The sequence below is a fragment of the Plecotus auritus genome, assembly GCF_963455305.1.
Source record: "Plecotus auritus genome assembly, chromosome: 1".
NCBI lineage: Eukaryota > Metazoa > Chordata > Mammalia > Chiroptera > Vespertilionidae > Plecotus > Plecotus auritus.
Window position 1 is genome coordinate 189,932,310 of NC_137770.1, and position 24,451 is coordinate 189,956,760.

Sequence of the window (24,451 nt, forward strand, 5' to 3'; positions counted from 1 at the left end):
GTTTTTTGTTTTTGTTTTCTGTTTTGACTATAATAGATAAATCTGACCAACACAGTATACTTCAATTAGAACGTCTTAGAGGTGTTTTTAAGTATTTTTATGTACCCTTCCAGTTCCCTCCATCATTACTGTTATTATTTAATTCTTTCCTTTATCCATTCATTCTTCGAGCATAATTAAGCACCTACTATGAGTAAGATATTGCATTAGGCCCCATGGAGGGAAGTTATATACAATGATAATCAGATCTTCCTTCTGTGACAGTCAGATTTACTCTGTTTTATCTCTCATTATTTTTCCTTGTTTTGTCTGATAACTACCCAACTTCATCCTTTTGCCTGATGTAGAAAAAACTCATGCACTCATCCACAAAATCATGGCAATCCCATTTGCTAAAATAGCTCTATTCAAACCTATACTGATTAGCTTATATAGGTAAGCCTATATACATATCTTATCATTTTCACCCCCAAATTTGTGATTTATGGTACTATTATTGATGTAAAAACTCTGGCTTAAAAAGGTAAATAACTTCCATAGTCAAACAACTTGTTTGTGGATTTAAAAACAGGTCTAGCTGACCCTAGTGCTTGTATCCTTAATGAATACAAAATAGTCCTGATAATTAAAATCACCTTCCTGTGACTGCCAGTGAACTTTAAATGCCCTACTTTCCCATTTCAGCATAGACACATTTGGCATTCATTCTCAGCGCCCTGACCAAATTCATCATGACTGTTTTAGAAACGGGTTATACCTTCCAAGTTTCTATTGAAAATAAACCAAAAATGCTTAAAAACTTTTCTGGATTTCTTAGCTAATACAAATCCACAAAGCAGAAGTTCCAAATATAACTACGTAGTCCTCTGTGATTTTTCAATGCCTGCAGGCTTTGAAGTGCTGTGGACTTGCCTTAATCTGTTGCTAGGAACATTGCACATCGCTCCAAACAACCTGCCAGTCTGAGAATCCTAGTGTGAGTGACATAAGTGTTTCTTTTATCCAGGTCAGAGGATAGTGTGAGGCGGTATGAGAGGTCACGGGAGGGGAGGCATTCCAGGATAAAGAAATTAACTAGCGGAATAGGAAGTGAAAAAGAAGAAAGAACCCACAGGCCCTAAAGAAAAAGCTTTCTAGCTGAATCCCTTCCGTTCCCCACCACCCACACACCCCTCAAGAGCTTTTGGAATTGGTTCAATCTCCTCTGATAACACTTCAGAACGGCCAGCGCACAGCTGACAGTGTCTGGGTCCCTTGTCTCACCAACGCAAATAACAGATCAGAACCTGCAGATGCCAGAGAGGGATGCCACTCTGAGGCCTCAGTCAAGTGTCAGATTCAGGAATCCGGGGACAAAAGAGCGAGAAATCAATCTATAATTTTCCCTTCACACTTGTCTGGCCGCAGAATAAAAACAAAGCATCGGCTTTACATTAAAAAAGAAATTAGGGATGGACAGTCATACCTTCTTTGCTTGCCTTTACCTCAGGAGCTTAGGCCTCTGGAACATAGAGGATGACGGGGATGGTACAGAGAAAGAACCACTGCTTTGTTTTAGTTTATTTTTAATTTTTGTTTTTCAATTACAGTTGACTGTCAGTGTTATTTTGTATGTGTTTCAGGTGTGCTGCACAGTGGTGAGACAATCATATACTTTATAAAGTGCTCCGCCTGGTATTTCCAGCACCCACCTGGCAAACACACACATTACCCTGTCACTGACTATTCCCTACGCTGTACTTTACATCCCTGTGACTACTCGGTGACTACCAATTGGTACCTCTCAATCCCTTCACCTCAAGAAAGGACACCTCCCTTCTGCTATGGTCACTGCCATGACTGCCACCAGCCCACGCCCCTCTCAGCAGTGGGATGCCATTGCCATACGTGCTCCTGGCTTCCTGTGACATGGTGAGCACAGACAGCATCAACTCCGTGCGAGTTAGCACACCAAAGCCCTCTTCAAGCACGCATGCAATTTCATGTTTTACATCTAAATCTTCATTCAACTCCTTTAGAATTTATTTCAGTATAAGGGATCAGCTTTTCCCCCCTCAAATGGATATCTAGTTGTATCAATACCGACTGTCTCCTCAAACATCCTTCCCCCATTGTTTCAAAGTTCCATGCTTATTACACACTAAATTTCTATGGGAAACTTGAATAACTGAAGTGAAGAAACTAAATAGGGAGAGTTAAAGATTCCATGTCCTTTGAAACACTATATATATACTTTCTCCTCTCCTAAATGTTTAAAAGTGAAAAGAAGAAAGGGGAAAACACCATATTTCTGAGGTTTCTTCTGCCTTGAATAAGGGGTTATTTTCAACACATGCTCATATATTCTAATTTTATAAATTAATTATTCTATTTGACTATAAAGGTTCTTTGACCCATCTGTACATTGCTGCTGACTCCAGGAATAGGGACATTATGAATGACAGTTTTGCCAGTTAGGCTGAAATTGAACTGCTACCTAATTTGTGAATGTTCCTTGCCACATTTTATGTTTGCTTGTAAGGACATGATTGTTTATGGCTGTTTTTAAATAATAGATCAGCTTTTGTTTAAGCAAAATAATCAACGTATTTTACTCTTCTGAACTTCTTTAATATGAAAATCAGACTGGAAACAGGATAAAAAGCTCTTAAGGGATGTGAAGAAAATTCTGCCAATGAGTATGGTTGATTTAATCATTTATTTGTTCATTTAACAATTATTTATTAACTAATGCCTGATGATTCAAACCAAAAGTGAATAGTGAATGTCCAAAGAGAAATTTCCTTTAATGATTCTAGTCTAATGAGGGTTTTACATGAACATGAATGTGCAAGCATTTATTGCCAGTCTCTAATCAAATGGCACACAGCTGTGTGGGACAAGTAACATGTACCTTGTTATTCAGCAGAGGATTCGATGATGGTCAACCCTGTTGTTGTTAAATTACTGAATTTAAAAACAGGAAACAAAGGGAACAAAAACCTTCCTGTAGTTTAGAAGGAGGGGTACCTGGATCACTGGGAACCTTTGGTGACCAGAGACTGTGGTCCATAGTGGACTAACCAGGTGAACACCACACGTGGCAAGGTGATGCCAAGTAGTCTGTTCCTGTTTGGGTGTGTTCATTTGTATTACTCATGCCTTTTTATTTTCTGCATTTATGATGCTTTGACATCTTGGGTCTTGCTGACCCTGGCAAGGCTGGCCCTCCCAGGGCTAGCCAATTCCTAAAGGTAGCAAAGACTCACCTAGGAGCATGCCTTTTATGTACAAATAAACAAATTGCCTCACACCCTAACTATTCTTTATCTGGCTCTCACAAGGCTCTCACACTCTGGGCCACTTGCCATCTGCTCTACACACCTCGAGGCCAGGTATCCAGAAAACAAGAGACAGCCCATAAGGTCCTAGAGCCTGCTGAAATTATTCCAACTGGCCACTCCTAAACCTGCCTACCCTTCCTTGCCTGTCCCTTCCCGAGGGAACTACAATAAAAGCTCTTACCCACTTTTGCCCCTTCCCTCTGACCAAACATGGTACTCCCCACGTGATCCCTTTGTGGCATGACATGCCCCTCCTCCTGGGAACTGTGAGCAACAACCTTTTTCAATGGGAATCATCTCTTGATCTGTTGGTGTCACTCTACCTGAAGAATAATAAAACCTACCATTTAAAAACATAGTTCTTCCATAAACTTGTAAAGAAAAGGAGACACTCCTAAAGGTACAAAATAATCTCTATTAACATGTCAATGTGCTTTTATAAGAGTCCTTAGTCAAGTGAAACTCATTCTGTAAGAGAAGAGCAGTTAGAGAAGGGACAGCTTCCAGTTAGTTTTATAATTTATTAAAAAAATAGTCAAAGCATGCTGGTCGTTAAAATATTCCATCAGAAGAGAGCATATAAAAGTCTTTTTTTTAATGGATTTTGATAAGTTGGAGTAGAATTCTTGAATATTCCATAAAATCCAGTATGCTATAGAAAACTTCAAAATAACTTCCTATTGATGGTTTCTTAGCCATTAGAAATATTTGGAAATTGCAATGAGATGGTCTTAAAGCGACTATTTGAATTGCATACTTATGAGAATCATTTGGCTATTAAAATGTAAAGAATTTAATTCAATATTAGTATTTTTAAAAATTATTTGCTGTGTGTGGTAGGGGGTAGCTATTAGAGGAAGGCTGGTTGGACGTTGGAATCAAATTTGAAGTCTGCCCAATAGAAATGATTTAAAGGTTTGAAAAAATAGGAATTTATTGGTTGTAAAAATAAATATTTGAGATAAATTACTTTGGTTAGCCCTTCCTGTGGTGGCCGAGGATAACAGGTGGTCACGATCTGGTCCCATCTTCCAGCACTCTTCCATTTCCTTAGAAGACACACTGGATTCTGGGCAAATGAGGCAGACTGCTTGAGTAGCCTTACAGAAATGCTTTTTTAGTCTCTGTCTCCAATGGAAAATCGCCTGCTGCCTTCTGCTCCCACTCCCGCTGCCTAGGTCTTGCAGCCCATTGGTCCACTAAAGAGCCCAGTGACTGGCCTCAGAGGGACATCCTACAGAGGAATAGTCATATCACAAACCTTGCCTTGCATGTTCCCTGCCCCAAATAACCCAGGCCTGCTTTAAAGAATCCGGAAGTAATAGTTAAAAGTTGTGTGCCCATTACTTCATCCGAATCTACACTACTTGGGGAGGAGTTAGCAAGAAAAAAAAAAAAACAAAAAAAAAAAACTTACCTTATTGCTAAGGTAAAGAAACAGAAAAACTGCTAATACTGCTTAAGCCAACCCCATATACTATAAGCATAATTAATCTCAATTTATCAAATGTCTTTGTGAAAGTGTAACTATGTCAGTATGTGTAAACAATTGTTGATAACGGTTTCCAAGCCTACTTAGAAATGAGATAGTAAGAAGCATAAAGAGCAGAAATGCTAGGTGAAATAGACAAGACCATCCCCTGCCTGGGAGCCATTTACCCCATTCTTTCCCACTAACAACCCCACTTTTCTGCTCACAGAGGGGGCAGTGAGCTTTTGATTTCAAGGGACGTGGGTCTTTGCCCAATCCCAAGGGACAAATATCACAATTGCTTTCTTGCCCAGGCTGAAGAGATTGAGTGTAGGTCTAAAGAAAGCAGGTTCGGTAAATTAGGGACTTAGTAAATTGAAATTCTAGAATAAGAAGGAAGAAAGGGAGAGAGAACACATTGTGTTACGAAGTTTAAGCTTTTAAAAAAGAGATACTTATCAACTCTATAAATAAAAGCTAATCTTTTTCTTTAACTAGGAAGTTTAATTGCCTAGAAGTAAATGTGTTTGAACAGACTGCCATGTGCTTCGAGGTCAGTACCTATAATCTCTAAACCTTTTTAAACCTCTTTGCATGTCGCAGTAAGCTAGTTATCTAAAGAATAAACACAGACACAATTCAAGGCTTTTCTTGGCTGTTTACATGGACATGGTTCATCAAATAGATGATTAAGTTTCTAGTCTTTTTGCACAGAAGGTAATCATGGGTGCAGAGGAACACCACCTTGGACCACAATCATCACTGAGATGTGGATATTCTTGTGTTTATAAAACAGTGCTCAGAGGCCCTCCATTACGTCATTCCAGTCATGGTGATCAAGGCATGTCACACCCTCAGAAAGACATAGCCAAATGTTAGGTCATGGCAGCAGCAAACCAAGGCAGTACAGGTTCCAACAGAAACAGGCCAACCATCGATCCTTTGTACACCTCCCAAGTTACACACCTTTTTAAAAAAATATTACTGTTCTTAACTTGCAAAGAAAGTGTGACAGGGTTGGAGGTGGGTATTTACTGCTCACCATTCCCTAGTGTTCTAACAGAGTCCGAAAACAAGGAACTATGAAGAGGATGTCCAAGAAATTAGCATTCTGAGTGTATGTAGCAATGGGTGACATTCTAGTTTAGAACATTAGACTCTTCTTTCTAAACTGACATCATTCCAAAGTACGATGAACAACTTTGTTATTGTATGTTAGTTGCTAAGTGTTTTGAACAATTTCAATGTTCACTGCATTGGAATATAACTTATTTTACCTGATTAGTTTTCAAATGCTGCCCAAATGGAGACCAACTTTAAGTACAACTTTTAAAATTGACGTTTTTAAAAAAATTCTAACTTTACCAAACTCAGAAACAGAATTCAACTTAATTACAGACAAGTACTTTCTGCAGGTTGACAATGTGTTTTATTAAGAATTTTTGCTCTTGGCTTCATTTCTGCTGACTCTGAATTTTCTTAAATATGCTATTGTTCTTTCCTTATATCTAAAATTTGAACAGCTGAAGGACTGTTCGGTATTCCATCATAATTATTCCTCACGTTAGCATATTATCTTTTCCCTCCATCTAAAATTTGATAGCTTTTTGAACTTTTTTCTGACCCATTTATACCAAATACGTTTCTCTTTTCTAGGCATGTGTTTCATGAGTACAAACCTCCTATATATTTACTTAGATACAACAATACAATGTATTGTTTATTTTTGTGCAGGTTCAGTTAAGTAGGTAATATACAAAACTGTTGCAGGAAGAAGGCCTGCCAGGTTACCCTGAGCACATTCTGGAATCCTGCTGTGCTGATCATGAGTACACACCTATGTCCCCACATACCTGGTGCACACTGCAACTGTACTGTCCTTGTGCACACATGTGGAGTTCCAAATTCAAATATGCTAATAACAGAGTAATTATAAGTACATCAAAAGATAGCAAAGTATTGTTTGGTTTTCTTTTGGTTTCAAACAGTTGTGTGTTTTCTTTTTAAACACACACACACACACACACACACACACACACACACAGCAATGGCCAAACAGAAGTTTTCATTTTGATAAGCAAAAACATAGAACCTAAGCCATTCCACTCTCTCCAAAGTTTCAAACACTAATATGTGGGTGAACAAATAACATACCACAGCAAGTACTCCAAAAATCTAGCAATTCCAATTTACATCTAAAGCAGTTGCCATATGCTTTCAAGTCAGCACTAGGATCCTGCATATGAACAGCTACATCATTTGGCAGCAGCAATTAATGAAAGAATCCAAGAAAACGGCACCAAACTGATCACATTTCAGCTTAAGAGGAGTGCTAGTCCAATCCGCTGCCACGATTTGACACGATGGAAAGCTGAATGGATCATGTCAGAAAACAAGGGCATAAATAACAGCACACATAGTCTAGGACCTGAATTTGTGGTGATATACATATCCCCAAACCATCAAACACAATCAACAGCAATACCTGGCAGTTTGTCTCCAAATTAACGAAAAAGCACCCAGCTCTCACCTTGCACAAACACACACTCCAGTGGTCAGTGACAAATGCAGGCTGCACTTGCAGGCTGGGAGACAGAGCAGCTGCTCTGTCCTGAGCTGCTTAAAGCACATTTGAGCCCAGCAGGCTCGGTCCTACCCTCTGTTGGTTCGCTGCAGTTTCTCCCATGACTCCATCACCCAGGAATGGAAACCACGGCCCTCTCCCCAGCTACTGAGCTCAGGTAAAAATGCTGAGTCCTGCAAGGTCACCACAAGGTGAACACAGGCAAAAGGGGTGTATGAGGAAGAGGAAGAGGAGGGATCATCAAGGGAAGACCCTAAACTCCAGACACCTTGCCTTTCAAGACATTCTAAACTCCATAAATCAGCTGTGACAATTATCAGAGAAGCAGTAAATTTGATGGCACTGAGCCAATCTTTCTCTCCCTCCCCCGCGCGCGCACACACACACACACACACACACACACACACACACACTTCCACAAGCCATTCTAATTGCCCAGACATCCTTCTTAAACCAAAACATTTTTGCAAGCCCTTTCCAGGTAACAAGGCATAAAGAAAGGTCTTAGAAAATCGAGCGTTTGCCCAAATCAAAATAAAATAATTCTTTTAAGAGCAAAATCATTTCTGATCTATAAACTAATTCATATTATTGAAGTCTTGCTTTTTGTGTACATACTAGAATTATGCAAACACCACCCCCATATTAAAAAGATAGCAAAGATGTATTTATTTCATAGATGACTGTCAGAATCAATTACAATTTCTCATAAAAATTCCTCGCATTTTTTCAAGATTAGTCTTGACTTCTACACATTTAATTTGGAGAGGTTTCAAGAAGGCATTTCTTGTCTAAAATATAAGCATTCAGCATGTATATATTACAGACAGATACAAACATGCATATAAATGTTTCCCTGTAAAGTCTCTCTAGGGTCTTACTTTCCATATTTGGGTTTTCCTATCAAAAGCGGAGAAGTAACAATTTTTAAGCTTGCAAGTATATTAAAAACATTATTTCTGTTAGCTGTATGTGTTTTTTCTTATAGGTATATAATTATTTACCTATATTTAGATCCACAGCTTTAACAGGAAATTATTCTAACTCTTCAGTCACTTTCCTCTCTCCTCCTCCAACCACCACTCTTCACTATCCCTGTGATTTGAGCAATTTATCTACTCCCATGTGTATTAATTTTACAATCTACACAATGGGGATTCGTTACTAGTGTCTGCTCTGTCTACATCGTGGGTTGGTGTGAGGGTGAATAGAACAATGTATAGGAGATAGTACTTCGTAAATTGGAGTGCCAGAAATAAAGGACTTACTATACTTTCCTGCCTTCCATTGTCCTTGTTAGTACTGGGACTACTGAGTTACTTTCTGTGTTTTCAAGAGGACTCGGCTTCACAACAGTGTTTGCTTCAAGTGGGCTATAAATAGAGTTCAGGATTTTACTGCACTGCTGTCCTCCTTGTGGCGGATCTAGATGGCAGCAAGCACATGGCCAGTCAGTCAGTGAGCAACATGCGTTCCATCTGCTCTCTGAGGCAGAGCCAGACCAGCTGAAACTCTGGTAGAAACAGTTCACAGGTCTGGCTGTTTCACAGTTCGCCTGGTGTCGCCAGCACTCCTGGGTTTGAGGGGCTTCCCCACAGGGATTAATGAAGGGGAAAGCTAGGGGATGGAATGCCAAGTTCACTGCTAAGTTAATTCGGTAACAAATGCTTCTGGGCATCCAGGCTAATGTTCCTGCAATTATGTATGCATTATTCAACATTAGGTTGCTTCTGATGGGGGTGGGAGTGAGCAAGAGAAGGGAGACCAGTGGAGAACAGGAAAGGGACTCACAATGTGAGCACCTGTCTCCTAAGACACACAGGGCTGGAGCATCCTGGATGTTACCTCAGTTAATCCTCACAGTAACCATACCAGGTTGCTGAAATTATTGCCATTTCATAGATGAGAAAAATCAGCCTGCACACTGTTAAACTGTAGAGCTCGACTTACAATCAAGGTCAGCATGGCCTAGAGTCCTATATTCAGAGTAAATATGTTAAAGTATAACTTTCTCAGACAGAAAATGAAATAAAATTTGATTTTTAAATAGTGGAGGGAGGAAAGGCAAGAATGCAAGTACCAAGAAACCCACTTGAGATTATTTACTGTATGTTAACCTTCATAGAATGCAGAAATTTTTAGGGAAAAAAAAAGACATACTTTGTTCTTTCAAAAAACAATAAAGTCATTTTAAGATACAACAGACAAACAAACAAACAAAAACCCCACACCAATTTTGTTAATATGTGCTAATAGCTCTTTAACATCAAATAGAATAAGTGAATTCAGAGGTCTTTCTCTATGGCAGAATACCTGTTTTCCAACACACACTCAATGCATTATTTTATTTCAATCTGTTCAAATTACCAGGTCCTTAGGAATGTCCATAGGAAGCGATGCAATCTCCTACCCTTAAATGTAGCAGAGAAGGCATTTTTTAAACTGTAATTGGAGTACTGTAGAGGAGTCATAATTTTCAGTCCTCTGGGTCTGAGGATGTTAATAAAATGCCAGGTTCTTTCTTGCAATGTTATTGGAAAGCTGGAGGCAGAGTCTGACTGCAGCCTACATGGTACACGTGTCTGCTCTCCCCTTTTCCAGCGGCATTCCCAGTTATAAGCGTAACCTTGGAATTGTATCTGCAAGCCAGCAGTCTGATTCATAGCAAATTCTCAGTTTCTGCATTCAATCTCCTTTTTCCATAGTTTTGCAATCTTTTCAGAGAATACCATTCTTTGATCATAACTTGCTTCTGCTTTTAACATTCCCATCTGCAAAGTGCACCATCCAAAATTCCTTCATGAAATCTGCCTCCTCATCCTCCCCAAACCTAGCCTTAGAAAGAAATTCACAAATTTGGAACTCTTGCAGAGAGAAATGGTTTGTTTCAGAAATTTTTATTAAAAAGAGGTTTGTACTGGTATTTGGGCCATTGACTAAGTTAGTAATACATCAAAATAAATAGTGGATAAAAGGAATAAATATGCATACTTTGATCTCAATTTTCCATGTCAAATTGTGAATGAAAAAACCCCGAACACTGGCAGTATACTAAATAACCAATCAACCCTCATAAAAGGAGGTGAAGGGCTTTCAGCTATTTGGTGTTCAATTCATTGCTCCTTTTGCTTAGAATATGCATTTTGACCCTCACTACAACCCACTTGTTCTAGTGGCATCACATTTAACTATAGAACAAGTAAAATATAAAAGAGTTCATCTGCAATGACATACATAACATACAGCAAAGTGGAAAAGCTGCTTTTCTCATTCCCAAATCCATGTTATTCCTGAATGCAGAAAGGATGAAAAAACAACCACAGTCTTTGTTTTTGTTTGTTTGTTTATTTGCTTGTTTTTTGTGTTTGTTGTTTTTTTTTTTTTAATTAGACACTTTTGCACTATGCTTTCAATTATCTCTCAAGTCAGAAATGATAAAAATGAAAATATAGTTTTGGGCACTTTCTTCAAATTATTATTCTGGCCCATTAAGGTGTTTTGTTTTTCAAACACTGCAGCTAGTGTTTCCACCGCAGAAAACAAGAGCACAGGCCTCCTCCCTTTCTTTGTGTCGGGCTCTTCAATTCTTCTGTTGGATTTAAGAGCCTCATTTTAATACATGTTAAAATACATATTTTAACATGTATTAAGATAACAACAACACACCAAAAACACTTGCATTGAAGTTTAAATGAATTAAGAAGAAAGCACATGAAAGCAGGCGTTACCATTAGTAATCCGATGGAGATCAATGTCTTGGTTTCCTATTTGGTTCTTGCTATCTTGTCCAATGATAATATCTTCTAGATTGTCCTAGTGGCAGTGTTTACCTTCACACAGATATTCAAGGCAATCGGGCCTGAAATCCTTTGAATCTTTCCACTTAGGATGGAACTGGGTTCCCGGGTGAGTAGGACAGAATTGTTTCTGGTTTGTAATCTAATGAGAAAAGGTGTTTTTCTAACACATTTTTCCTGCCGCTCCCTTCAGTTTGATTCCTTTTCTTATGCCTTAGAAACAACTCCCATGATAATATCTATAAGCCATGGAAAACAAATACTGTTCAAACACTGAAGGTCTTCAGGGAAAAATTTAGAGTAATCTGAAATGTGCAAGCTTTTAGCATTCCAGCCACTTTGTAGGGATGCTTAAAGATATGTGACCTCTCAATCTTTATATAGTTAAAATCATAAAACTGAACATTTCCTGTGCAGTCATAATTTACTGTATCTTAAAAGATAACTTTGCTTTTTACTGGATGGTGATTATATTTTTTGTTTGCAAAAAGATCTATTAATGCCTTTCTTACTCTAAGATGTGAAGAACCACTGTCCTGGTTTTCCTGAAAGCTTTCCTAAATACCTCCGAGTGGTTTCAAAAAAGAAATACTTGGGAGTATAAATAAGGTGGAGAGGGGAACCTAAAGATTATCCCTTCTGAATGCAGACAAAGGGATTTCTGGGCATTTAAAGTGATATAAAAATGTACAGTCAGGCCCTCGTCGGTTTGGCTCAGTGGATAGAGCATTGGTCTGTGGACCAAAAGGTCCTGGGTTCGATTCCAGTCAAGGGCATGTACCTCGGTTGCAGGCTCTTCCCCAGCCCTTGCCCTGGTCAGAGCTACTGCAGGAGGCAACCAAGCGATGTTTTTCTCTCACTTTCTCTCTGTCTTTCCCTCTCTCTTCCACTCTCTCTAAAAATTAATGGAAAAACATCCTCAGGTGAGGATTAAAAACAAAAAATGTACAGTCAGGATCACTGGAGATACTTAAAAGTTTTGTAAAAATATAGTCTTACAGTATAATTGCCACCCTTCACAGCACCACAGAACATCATAGGCAGGTAATCTGCACAAAGGGCTCTCAGCCACCTGGCCCCCGAGACTGGTGATCACAGCCTCACTGTGTTCACCCAGAGTCCTTCAGTAAGAGCTCCTTCGGGAAGCCTGGGACACATAGGAACAAGGGTGCTCCTCTTTTCCATCAAGTGAATCCTTGAGGGAAAAATCTTCCAAAACTTCCAATGCCCCTGATATATCTTAAGATATATCTATATGCCATGGTATAATAATGATTGACATTTATAGCACCAAGTTAGGACTTTTAAGACTCTTTATTGTACATTTACTGAGTAAAGCATATTAGAAAATAGTGTGTGCAATGTTATCTGAATTTTGTAATAAATGTTTAATAGTATAGAAAAATGTGTAAAATATACATAACAATGTTAATAATTTTATCTCTAAGTAGTGAGATTGTAGTAATTTTCTTTTCTTCTTGATCTTTTTCACTTTCTAAATGTTCTGCAATGCCTATTACTACCAAGAAAGAAAGAAAGAAAGAAAGAAAGAAAGAAAGAAAGAAAGAAAGAAAGAAAGAAAGAAAGAAGAAAGAAAGAAAAAGAAAGAAAGAAGAAAGAAAAAAGGAAGGAAGGAAGGAAGGAAGGAAGGAAGGAAGGAAGGAAGGAAGGAAGGAAGGAAGGAAGGAAGGAAGGAAGGAAAAGAAAGACTACTAACTCTAGTTCAAGACGATATTTGGGAATCATTTTTTCTTTAATTTAACTTCATTGTTGAGAGTATTACAGATATTGCCAATTTCTCCCTCTTTCTTAAAAATACATTTCTTGAAAAAGCTAATTCACCATGCTTATAATCTTTGCAACTCTCACCATCTGCATTAAAAATATTCACGAGGACACATAAAACATTTGAGATGCTATAGTATTATATATAACATAAGGAAAATATAGATTAGTTGGTTTTATTGATTTTTAGAATATAAAAAAGGGAGATAAGCAACATAACAGATGTATACCTGTATGTAAAAATATAGAGAGAATGGATATGGTACAAATATAAATAGCATGGTATATATTCATGAATACATAATCATAGTTTGGGGTCTCTACTTATTTCTGAAAGGGGGAAAGTAAACAGACAGTATATACATGACCAAGAAAAGCTATTGTCTTCTAAACAATGACCTAGCCTTAGCACATCTTTCAGGGAGATCTTTTCGGTAATGGCAATACTAATGTCTTTGGGGGTAAGCAGGGTGCCTGGCTGAGAGATTGCATTGCTGATGTTACTTAGGCCTTAGTTGCACCTCCATTTGTGTTCTGTATACCTGTCTGTCCTAATTGGGAGCCAACTGGTAGAGAACTTGGGATTATAAGAATATCCAAACATCATCCTGTTAATTAAATGGCAGACTCCAGTCCTCAGTGTGTATATTTCTTGGGGATCAGAAGTGTTGAGCACAAAACTCTGGAGGCCAGTGAAGATTATTTGGACTCAGCCTAAAATTCATCCACCTGCTAATGTTTTATTTGTTTGTTTTCTGAAATAGCATTTGAGGAACTGAAGAAACAGACTTAATCTATAACTTGAGCATTTAACTTTTTATTAATTAAGTCATAGTCATGTGTTTATTTTTAAATTGAAATAAATTTTCTTAACATGCTCATATGGAGAAAAAGGTTCATGAGCTGAGCAGGGTTCTACTTCAAGAGAATGGGTTTTACTCTTTAAACAAAAAGTCAACACAAATGAAATTGAGAACTCACTATGTTCTTCAAATATTACTGAGCTAGAGGCTCAAAACTATGAAAGTGTGGCATTTTCAAAATAACAATTTCCAATAAATTATCTTAAGGAAAACACTAAATAGTACTTTTACTTATGTTCTATCTTCATTCAGACTGTAACTAAACAAATTTCTATTTGCATTATTCTTACACTTTAGTTGGCCTACAGCTAGAATTTCAGTTATTTTTGGAAGATAAATAAAGTTGGAATACACTTATATTTTATTTGTATGGAATGAGCTAATATAATTTATTAACCTGCCTTTTGGTTGATTAGAAAAACAATTGAAAAACTCAATTTATGCATTCATATAGAAATAATAGTAAGATACCTGTTTTATGGATTCATTTTATCATGAAAAAAAGATTTTTTTTTAGTTTAATCTATTCAAGGGGAATAATCACTCTATGTACCTGTTTAAAATTTAACAGTAACAGTATTAAGGACAAGTTTCTGCTTAAAAATAAGTATCTTAATATTAAAGAAAGTGGTATCTATATCCCTTTCACCAGTACAGTGTTTGTGTGTATCTATCTACATACATATATACATACTAGAAGCCTGGTGCATGAAATTCATGCACGAAGGGGTGTGTCCCTCAGCCCAGCCTGCACCCTCTCCAATCTGGGACCCCTTGAGGGATGTCTGACTGCCTGTTTAGGCCCGATCTCAAATGGGCAGTCGGACATCCCTATCACAATCCAGGACTGCTGGCTCCCAACCACTCGCCTACCTGCCTGCCTGCCTGATTGCCCCTAATCGCTTCTGCCTGCCAGCCTGCTCACCCCCTAACCACTCCCCTGCCATTCTGATCGACACCTAACTGCTCCCCTGCTGGCCTGATTGCCCCTAACTGACCTCCCTGATGGCCTGGTCGCCCCTAACTGTCCTCCCCTGCTGGCCTTGTCCCTCCCAAATGCCCTCCCCTGCAGACCTGGTCCCCCGCAACTGCCCTGCCCTGCAGGCCTGGTTGCCCCTAACTGCCCTCCCCTGCCGGCCTGGTCATCCCTAACTGCCCTCCCCTGCAAGCCTGATCACCCCCAACTGCCCTCCCCTGCCGGCCATCTTGTGGCAACCATCTTGTGTCCACATGGGGGTGGCCATCTTTGACCACATGGGGGTGGCCATCTTGTATGTTGGAGTGATGGTCAATTTGCATATTACCTCTTTATTATATAGGATAGATATGTATTTCAAGCTTTATCCATGTGTAGAGTTTTATATGGTTGTAGTCATAGTTCCTACACATATATATTTATATCATTTGATTATTTTATTAGCATTTGCCTTGTATCATTAAAATAAGATTTTGGAGAAAAAACTTTGTAAACTGCAAAATATATAAATAAAATCATTACTATATTTGTTATTTTAAATGCCTGTATAATAATATTTTGAATTAATATGATATAGGTTATTTATTCATTCTTCTATAGTTGGGCTCAAATTTTGTTACCAGTTTTTCTAGTAAAATTACACTATTATACTATTCAAAATATGTTTTTCTGTACATTTCTTTTTTGAAAGTCTTCTCTTAGAATAAATTTCTAGAAAAAAAAAAAAACACTAGGTCAAAAAGTCTATTCTAATTAAGAGCTTTGTTTTTTAGGTGCCAAAAATTTGGTATACATTAGTTTTACAGCATCTCTTTATGGGATGGAGGATGGGTGAGTAAGTACATTTATAATTATTTGTTATAGATTGTGTTGGATATTTTAATCCACATGCCAATTTTCTGAGTTCTATTGGTCCAAGTTGTTTGTACAAATTTTATAACCATGTTTCTCCTTATCCCTAGAACAAGGATGAACAATAAATATTTTATCTCAATAACACACTAAATATAGGTGATACTGATCTTGTGTTTCATTTCTACATACTGATAAGTTCTAAATAACTACTTATACAGTCTGTTTACCAAAGCATATATTTTACTCAAAGAACCCATTGTAATTTTTACTTGGTAAATTACATGTGTGGATTCTTTGAAGCTTGCTGTAAGCTTGCTTTCCTAAACTGAACTTACTTCGGCTATTTCAACAAAGAACTTTTAAGGAATTAAACTCAAAGATAAGGCAGTATTTTCATTTAATAAGTCTACAACAAAACAGGTCACAGTGACATAAAATCTGCATATGCACAGGAACTTCCTTAACACTGGACTCATATTGCAGTAATATTTTTATTTGCTTTGCTTTTCTCTACCATTGCCAATTTGCAAGGGGAATTAGAGAATTAAGGAGAATCTAAAGTATCTCCAAGAATCAGCAGCAAATAGAGAGATATCCTTTTTCAGTGGAAAGAGACCTGGCATGGGGTCAGGTGGACTCTACCACTTACCAGCTGAGCAACCCTTGGCAAATCACTTCTCCCTCTCTCTCATTTTCCCTACCCATCAAATGAAACTTAAATCAGATGGGATGTTGAAATGCCATATAAACTGAGAATCTAAAGAGTTGTTATTTTGTATGATAATCTACACTAAATTTTATGAATTTGGTGTTACATTGATTTGGAAATGAACTCCATGATTTTTGTGGCTAGTCAAGTATAAATAATAACACAATATAAAGATACTAGAGGCCCGGTGCATGACATTTGTGCACTGGTGGAGGGGGTGTGTCCCTCAGCCCGGCCTTTGCCCTTTCGCAGTCCGGGAGCTCTCAGGGGATGTTCAACTGATGGCGGCGTGGGAAGTGGGCCTAAGTCGCAGTTGGACATCCTTAGCGCTGCTGTGGAGGCGGGCCCCTGCGCTTGCCAGCAGTCAGCCTAGATTGTGGCTGAGTGGCGCTCCCCATGTGGGAGCACACTGACCACCAGGGGGCAGTTCCTACATTGAGCATCTGCCCCCTGGTGGTCAGTGCACATCATAGTGACCAGTCGTTCCACCGTTCGGTCAATTTGCATATTACCCTTTTATTATATAGGATTACCCATCATGTCATACCAATATTTTATTCACAAAGCAAAAAATAAAGGAATGATGCATTAAAAAAAACCTGAATTTATAAGTATTTCCATGCAGCTTTGCAGTTGCACAACTTTCAAACTGGCTAAACAGTGGTTCTCAAAATATTTCTTCTGGTAACTACTTTCCTCCTCAGGTCCCATGACATTTCCTATTAAAACAACAACAACAAAGAAACTATATAATGGCAGACAATCTCTTGTGAAGAGGGCTACTGTGACATCTTGAGAGAGAGAGGGGAAGCCTAGGAATGAACAAGTGAGCACAGGCTCTACTGGAGGCAATAAACATCTCTACCCACCACAGGGGATCAATAAATGTTGTTAACTGGCTGCAGAGAAGAAAACAAACAGAAGAAAGATTTCACCGAGGTGGAAAAGGGCCTGCTGTTCTTGAGCCCTATTTCTCTCTAATGAAAAGATATATTATCTAAAATTAGTTTTCACTTTCTCACCAAAGTTCTAAATGTTATGGTCAGCAATATTAGAAGCAGAAGGATGCATTTCAAGGGATCTGCTGGCACCCAATTGAGGTCCTTTTGATGATAAAACCAATCACTCCCTGCTACCTAAATGTCTTAAATGTTTCCTTTATGATTTACATGGTCACAAATTAGGCTAAAATGGACAAGAAAATGAAAAAACCCATGTGACATCAGAAGTTTCTTCTTGACCTTTCTGAGAAAAAACAAAAACAAAAAACAAGACACAAATTATGGAGCAGTGACTTACTGAGTATAAACATTTTAATTTTACAGATAAGAAAAATGAAGCTTAGGAAATTTAGTATCCCTCTGTCAATACATTAATATCATTCAGTAAGTGTTCAATAAAGCAACATTTTCTTAGATCTAGTCCTAAGAGAGATACGGGATTTGGATTTAAATATCGAACATTATGGTAATATCTGATACAGATCATGCTAACTAAGAATTTTATCAAAACAAAGCAGTTAGTCAACTGGGACAGATTTTAACCGATCTGGGGTACAGAGCTATGATTTTGTATTACATATCTCATTAAAAGTCTTTACATTGAAAGGATTATCTCCACTTGGGTTTATACTTGGGTTTAATAATATGATCAGATGTAAAACTCCTAATTCTAATAAAATAAATTCTGTGGGGAAATTTCCACTTTTCACAATTCAGTAAGTTTCCCACAACTATATTTCATGAGTTCTCTCCTAATTTCAATTCAGCATTTACTCCCCATTTATAGATATAATGAATATCCATCAAGTAAGACTTGTTTAACTGTTTAGGAAATTTTCACTTTAAAGAAATAGACTTTAACTCATAGATATGAAAAAAACTTCAGGGATTGGACATTTGAGGACACTAACACCATCAAGTAAAGTCATATATATATATGAGCATTTAAGTCCGGCCTAGAAAACACAATGAGATTTTCCATTTAGTTGTTATTTCTACTTTACTACAAAGTTCTGTCTCATGATTTCTACTCAGGTAGTTAGGTTGTTTATTCCCATTGTTATAGATCAGTTGCTCCAGTCAGTCAAAGCAAGGCAGTTTACTGGTATAGATGAATAAAAAACACATGATTCCTGTTGCTCCTATGCTTACCTCCTATGTGAACTTTGACCCATTGAGGTGAACTGAGGTGGTTACTATTCTGTCCTGGTCTTTGGTCTTTCCAATGAAGAGCTTGACTTTTTTTTATTTTTATCATCCTGGAATGAGGTAGTTTGTTCTTTCTTTATTTATTTAAAATGTTTTTATTTATTTCAGAGAGAGGAAGGGAGAGGGATAGAGAGATAGAAACATCAATGATGAGAATCATTGATCGGCTGCCTCCTTCATGCCCCCTATTGGAGACTGAACTTGCAATCAGGGCACATGCCTTGACCTGGAATGGAACCATGACCTCCAGGTTCATCGGTTGATGCTCAACCACTGTGCCACACCAGCCGGGCTGAGGTAGTTCTTTAAAAATAAATAAATAAATAAAGCCAGAGAGAAGCTCTCAGAGTAGAGGAAGAAATTATTTTCTGGTTATCAGGCTTAGTTAGGTTGAAGAATATGAATGTCTAGAAAGTCTCCTAAGTGATAGGCTCCAAGATGGTACCAGCTACATCAAAACAGAGGAGAGGCCATGGTGCAATGGGGGCAGGTCACCCTGGAGAGCAGGTGGTATTTCATGGCCTGTTGTTTTCCTTTGTTCCCATGGGTCCTTTGTAAGATCCCAGTCTTATATGACGTGTTCCCTTGGTTATAATAGGGAAGGCTGTATTGAAAACTATGAAAGCACGAGGTCTAATGTAGTCCTCATGGGGTGACTACAAAGAGCTAATGCAAACACATCTCCTGAAGGGAAGGAAACACTCAAAGCTCTAAGGAAAAGAGAGTTGAAGCTGCGTGGCCCCATATGAGATAGTCTTTTTATTGACGTGAAGAATCTGGTTTTATTGTGAAGGTTGGGAGTAGTTTCCATAAAGCAAGGGAAGATATTTTTTTGTTGTTGTTGGGGGAAAAATTCAGTATATATATTCCTATTATGTGTTAGATTTAGCTAGATTTTGAAGGAAGTCTGAATTAGTTTTTCTGAAACCTAGTTGATGTTATAACAATAATCATAACTTTAAGATATTTATTTCATAGTTATTAATGCCCTCACCATGAACCTATATTTGACAGAAACAAACAGCCAAGTTTATTTTAATTAGCTATTGTTATTCAATAATCATGGCATAAAATATATAAAAATTATTTTTTGGAAATTCTCACTTACTTGGAGCTCTGATTCATTTTGTTGAAAAAAACACACATTTATTATAAAGGAAAATACTAATTATGTTACCAGCTTTTATTTCTTTCTCTCTCTTGCACTAAAGAGTGATATGAGCATAATTTAAAAAGATGCTAAAATTAATTTTGCATATAATACATGTATTAACTTTTCTCTAGATGCTCCTGATAATTTGGTACTCATCTACATGATAATAACACATGTGAAGATCTTCTCCAATCTGTAAATACCAGTAGCTGCTCTTAATTAGGGCTGCATCTTCACTATTCATTTTTTATTTTACTTTTTACTACACTGTAAGTGGAATAAAATGATAAACGTTTAAGAGATGGCAAAAGGAAAACAAAATTTCATAGTAGAACCAGCCTAGAAATTTTGTCATAAAGATCAAGTAGCATGAATATCAGAGGCAATAGATGTGGCTGATAATAGGGTGATCTTGCATACCGAGTCTCTTTGGGCTGAGCATTTCATTGCCCTTGACTAGGATTCTGTTTCTCTCCATATACGCCAGCTGCTGGATCTCAAGTTCCAGGGTGAACTCACCCCTAGCAAGAGGAATAACAAGGAAACATCCACTAAAATTTACATAACTTTAAAATTACTAAAAATATTTTATAGCATTTACAATTCAGCATCTTGAGACATTCTTTTTGACCTATTTACTAGCTATATCACTAGAGGTCATTTCAAATGCTGACATTTTTAATAGCCAATAAACTTCTCAAGGAACACATAAAAATCTTAGGATCTCAGCATTAGAAAATATGCCAGTGGCCAAATAATTCAAATTCCTATCTCATTATTAAGTTAAGAATATGATTGAACAATATTTTTCCAGTTCACTATAGTAGACCCTTAATATTGGAAGAGAGAATTGTTCCCACCAAACCTTTCATGAATACAAAATGTTTGAACAGGTATTATATTTCATGAACCTTCAGGGTCACTTATAAAAAGTAAACCCACCAAGTAAACTTTGAGAAGGTATTGATTAACGGATGCATTACCTTCATTGCTCTTCTCTGTACTAACAATTTTAATAACATTTAATTTTTGTGAGAATAACTCAAATTTCTCATGAACATTTGTGATAATAATTTTATAGGTCTCTAACTTAAAGAGAAATGGCACATTAGAAATGTTTTTGTTTGATTGGGGTGAAAGAATGAAATGTTGGTATTTAGCCAGCTTGTGTTAAAACTTTAGTATCTTTATGAAAACTATTTATTACATTTGCTAAGTATAGCAACACCAGAATAGATGATATAATAGAAATTTGAAGATTTTCTCAATAAATCATTAGAAAATTGTGCTAAGAAAGTCCAGAAAACAAAGAAACTGAGGCACAAAACAGCTCAGTGACTTGGCCAGGATCACTCAGCCATGTAATGTAGAGGAATCCATGAGTAGTAACAGTTCACCTGGCCCTGGAGTTCACACTGCTGCTGTGCTTTGCTACATTAGGAAACACTGATGCATATGCTTGTACTTGGCTATAATCATGATCAAGAACAAAATGGATAGCATGCTATTAGCACCATGTCCTTCAGAGCTCTGGCACTACTCAAGATATTATCTCTGTTATTGCACATGGGAAGAAATTGAATCATATAAAGGTTAAGGGCATTTTTCAAAGTCACAGCTATTTTGTGCTGAATATTAAAGATCAAGAAGATATTGTCTAACAAAGTTGGTAATTCACTGATATCAAAGGCAAGGCTAAAAGTTTAATAAAGGAAATTTCAGTAGTAATGTCTATCACTTATGGGGCGATAGTTAGGTTCGAAGGACTTTACATACATTCTTATTATTCTCTCATCAGCCCTGAAAGGTAGATTCTCATTTTCTCTCATATTATAATCATGTTACAGATGAGAAAAATTGAGTCTCAGAATTTTAAGTGGCTTGCCCAAAATTATGTATGTAGCAGGTATCAATCAGGATTTAACTCCAAAGACCATGTACTTTCAGATGTACCTTTGGGGGACCCCAAATGATATTCTAATGCAGGAATTGAATACAGGTAAAGATAAATCACTTACTAGGCACACCTGTTTTTTGCAATCTCTCTTTGCCATCAATCCCCCCCACCCCCCACCCCATGCTGCTGATCCACTTCTACCACTTATCTCTCCCTCTGGTCTGTAAAACTCTATCCTTGTCATTACATTAAAACCTTCCTTTATCTTTTAAGGTTGCCTCATCAGAGTGTTCTGTGAGCCAGAAACTTTATACAACAATAAAGGATGTTAGAACTAAGCACTGGAGAGTCATAAAGTAGATTCAATCCCTGAAAAAAAGAAAGGGGGAGGGGGATGGGTGCTAAAGAATGATAAATAAACTTTTAAATGTATGACTATATTCAGGTATATTGTAACATTTTGTAAGTGATTAAGCCTTGAATGGAATAAGGTAATTCTGTCTTACCTGGAATACTTGTTTAATGAATTGCATGAATAATTCATTTACAGGCTCTGTCACTGACACCTTGACATATCAGTCTCTATATAACTAGCTAGATATTATTGTCTCTTTTATTAATTTTATAAGAATATTTTTATTCTCACCCAATTCAAATAGAAAGGCTAACTTGTTTTTGAATTTTAATTCCTTTCATTACCTAATACAGAACCCCACAAAATGTTAATCTTGTTGATAATGGTGGCTACATACTTGTCAAAAAATGCTTATAGTGATGACTAAGGATCTGTATTTAACCCTGTTTGAAACTATATAAATAGAAGGTCCTTCTGTCTAAGCCAGCTACCTTTGGGGCTGTCATCTCCCTTTGTTTACCCCAAACTGTAATAGGGTATCATTATGATTTTCTACCCAAGGCTTATGACAGTAGCTCATCTTAAGTCTGATGAAACGTGGGAGGGGTTGTGTAAAGGATTCTTTAATGATCCTTCCTATGACCTCCAGGAAGGCGAAGTTCCCAGTTCATATGGAACAGAATTTGTTTTCTGTCTACAGATTCATTTTTCAAATCACCTACCTTCTTTCTTTCATCAAAGAAAGCCACTTTTTTTTTTTTGTATTACTTAATTGCTATTCCTTTGGGGTCTTTTTCTTTCATAATTAAAGCAGCAATTACTACCATATGGACATGGAGACTGCAGAACGGGAATAAAAAACATGTCATTCAAAATATCGAAACAAGACTGGGAAAGAGCTGCCTCACCAGGGCCAACTTTCTGTAACTCTAGACCCATACTTCACACTCTCAAGATGATTTTTCTTGATCTTCCTTCTTTCTGACAACATTTAAGAATAAAATATTATGAACAGAGGCAGAGAGAAGATGAAGTGAAGGTATTACCTTAAAATGAAAAGCTGGTAACCAACAGTATACTAGTAATTCATTTTACCTAAAAAACCCCAAACAAAATACTTCTGTCTGAGGCAACTGAAGGAACATTGGAGAGAATAGGATGTAAGGAGTGAGGGATTCCCAGTAAACGAAGAAAGGTTAATGTGGTAGAGTGGTTAAAGCAGCTGAAAGGAAGTCAATGTAGAGCCCATTGCTGCTCAGAGGAGGAGAGTCAGCGCCTGCCTGGATACTGAGTTAGAATGGCAAGGTCTGAAAGTGTCCATTTACCACGCCTAGGACTTAACATTGAGAATCTTGCTTTCTATTGATGCCTGCTACATTTTTTTTTTCAAAAGGATCACACTGAAATAAAAAAGCACATTTTTGGAATTGACGGGAATACACAATAACGCTGACCATCGGGTTTCTTTCATTATAAGAAGAAACAAACAACTATGTAAAACTGTCAACAAGTAAATAAAAATATGTATAAGGGTTAGTTAGGAAGGAAAACTCTTCTGCTCCCAAGAAAGACAGATCAACATTGTGTTATAAAGGCCCAGAGAGAGGAAAAATGTTTGGGGTTGTCACTGAGGGAGGAGACAAGAGATAAAGAGAAGTACTTGGAGGGATACACACCAAAGTTGCTGACATCAGGAAGGATAAAGTTGCTGGAATAGTGAGGCTTAAAATGCCCCAGGGAGTGAAGACCAGAGGAGAATGATGACATGATATAGCTTTGGGGCCAGCCCTGAGACCCCTGTCTCCAAGGCTGGACAGAGCCTGAAGCCCCTAGTGAACTTGTAACAGAAGCAGCAGAGACATCTGTCATCAGAATATTATATTGACCATTTTGGCCTGCTTGGGTTAAAGACCTGTGAGTCCTCTCTATGAAATTTTAACACAGCCCCAGTTTGGGAGGTAGGAAAGATGGCATGAGGTTATTTCTTACATATCCTGGTCACTTGGATTTCAGAGGTTGAGTTAAAATAATCAGAAAAACAATGGAACTATTTGGCACAGAATCAGCAGTGGGGTAAAAATTACTCTGTCACCGATAGTTTTGTTACTGGCAGTGTTGGAGGCAAAATTGGACCTTGGCTCTTGAGTTTGGCAAAGAAAGAATGTAGAGGCAAAAACTCAAATTATAAGAGAAAGTTTATTTAGAAAGTTACAGAGGTAGAAGAAGTGAGCCAGCTGGGCTGCATAGGATCAGGGAACAAGTTGCAAAAACAAAGAAGGGCCCTTGGAACACAGGCGAGGGAAAGCAAAGGTCATGCGCCTTGCGGGGGAGGAAGAGGAGGAAGGGAAGGCATGGGTCCTGGGTCCGTCCTTTTGAAGGTTTTAAAAGCTCAGTGTTTAGGGGATGTCTTAGAGGAGGATCTCAATAGAATGTTCATCAGCTTTATGAGATTTATTCCCTTGACTTCATTTCT

General features: G+C 37.7%; 1 protein-coding gene across 3 annotated transcripts in view; it reads right to left on the reverse strand.

Annotated features, from left to right (window-relative positions):
• The window catches only part of ARHGAP24 (Rho GTPase activating protein 24), a 466,522-nt gene that overhangs the window by 136,663 nt on the left and 305,408 nt on the right, over positions 1-24,451 (reverse strand). The window contains exon 1 of one of the 3 annotated variants that reach the window (XM_080685261.1): positions 7,325-7,450. The exons of the other annotated variants lie outside the window; for them this stretch is intronic. The gene's annotated coding sequence lies outside the window, so the exon portion shown is untranslated. Of the gene's footprint in view, positions 1-7,324; positions 7,451-24,451 lie in introns of those variants that run through there. 3 annotated transcript variants of the gene reach the window in all.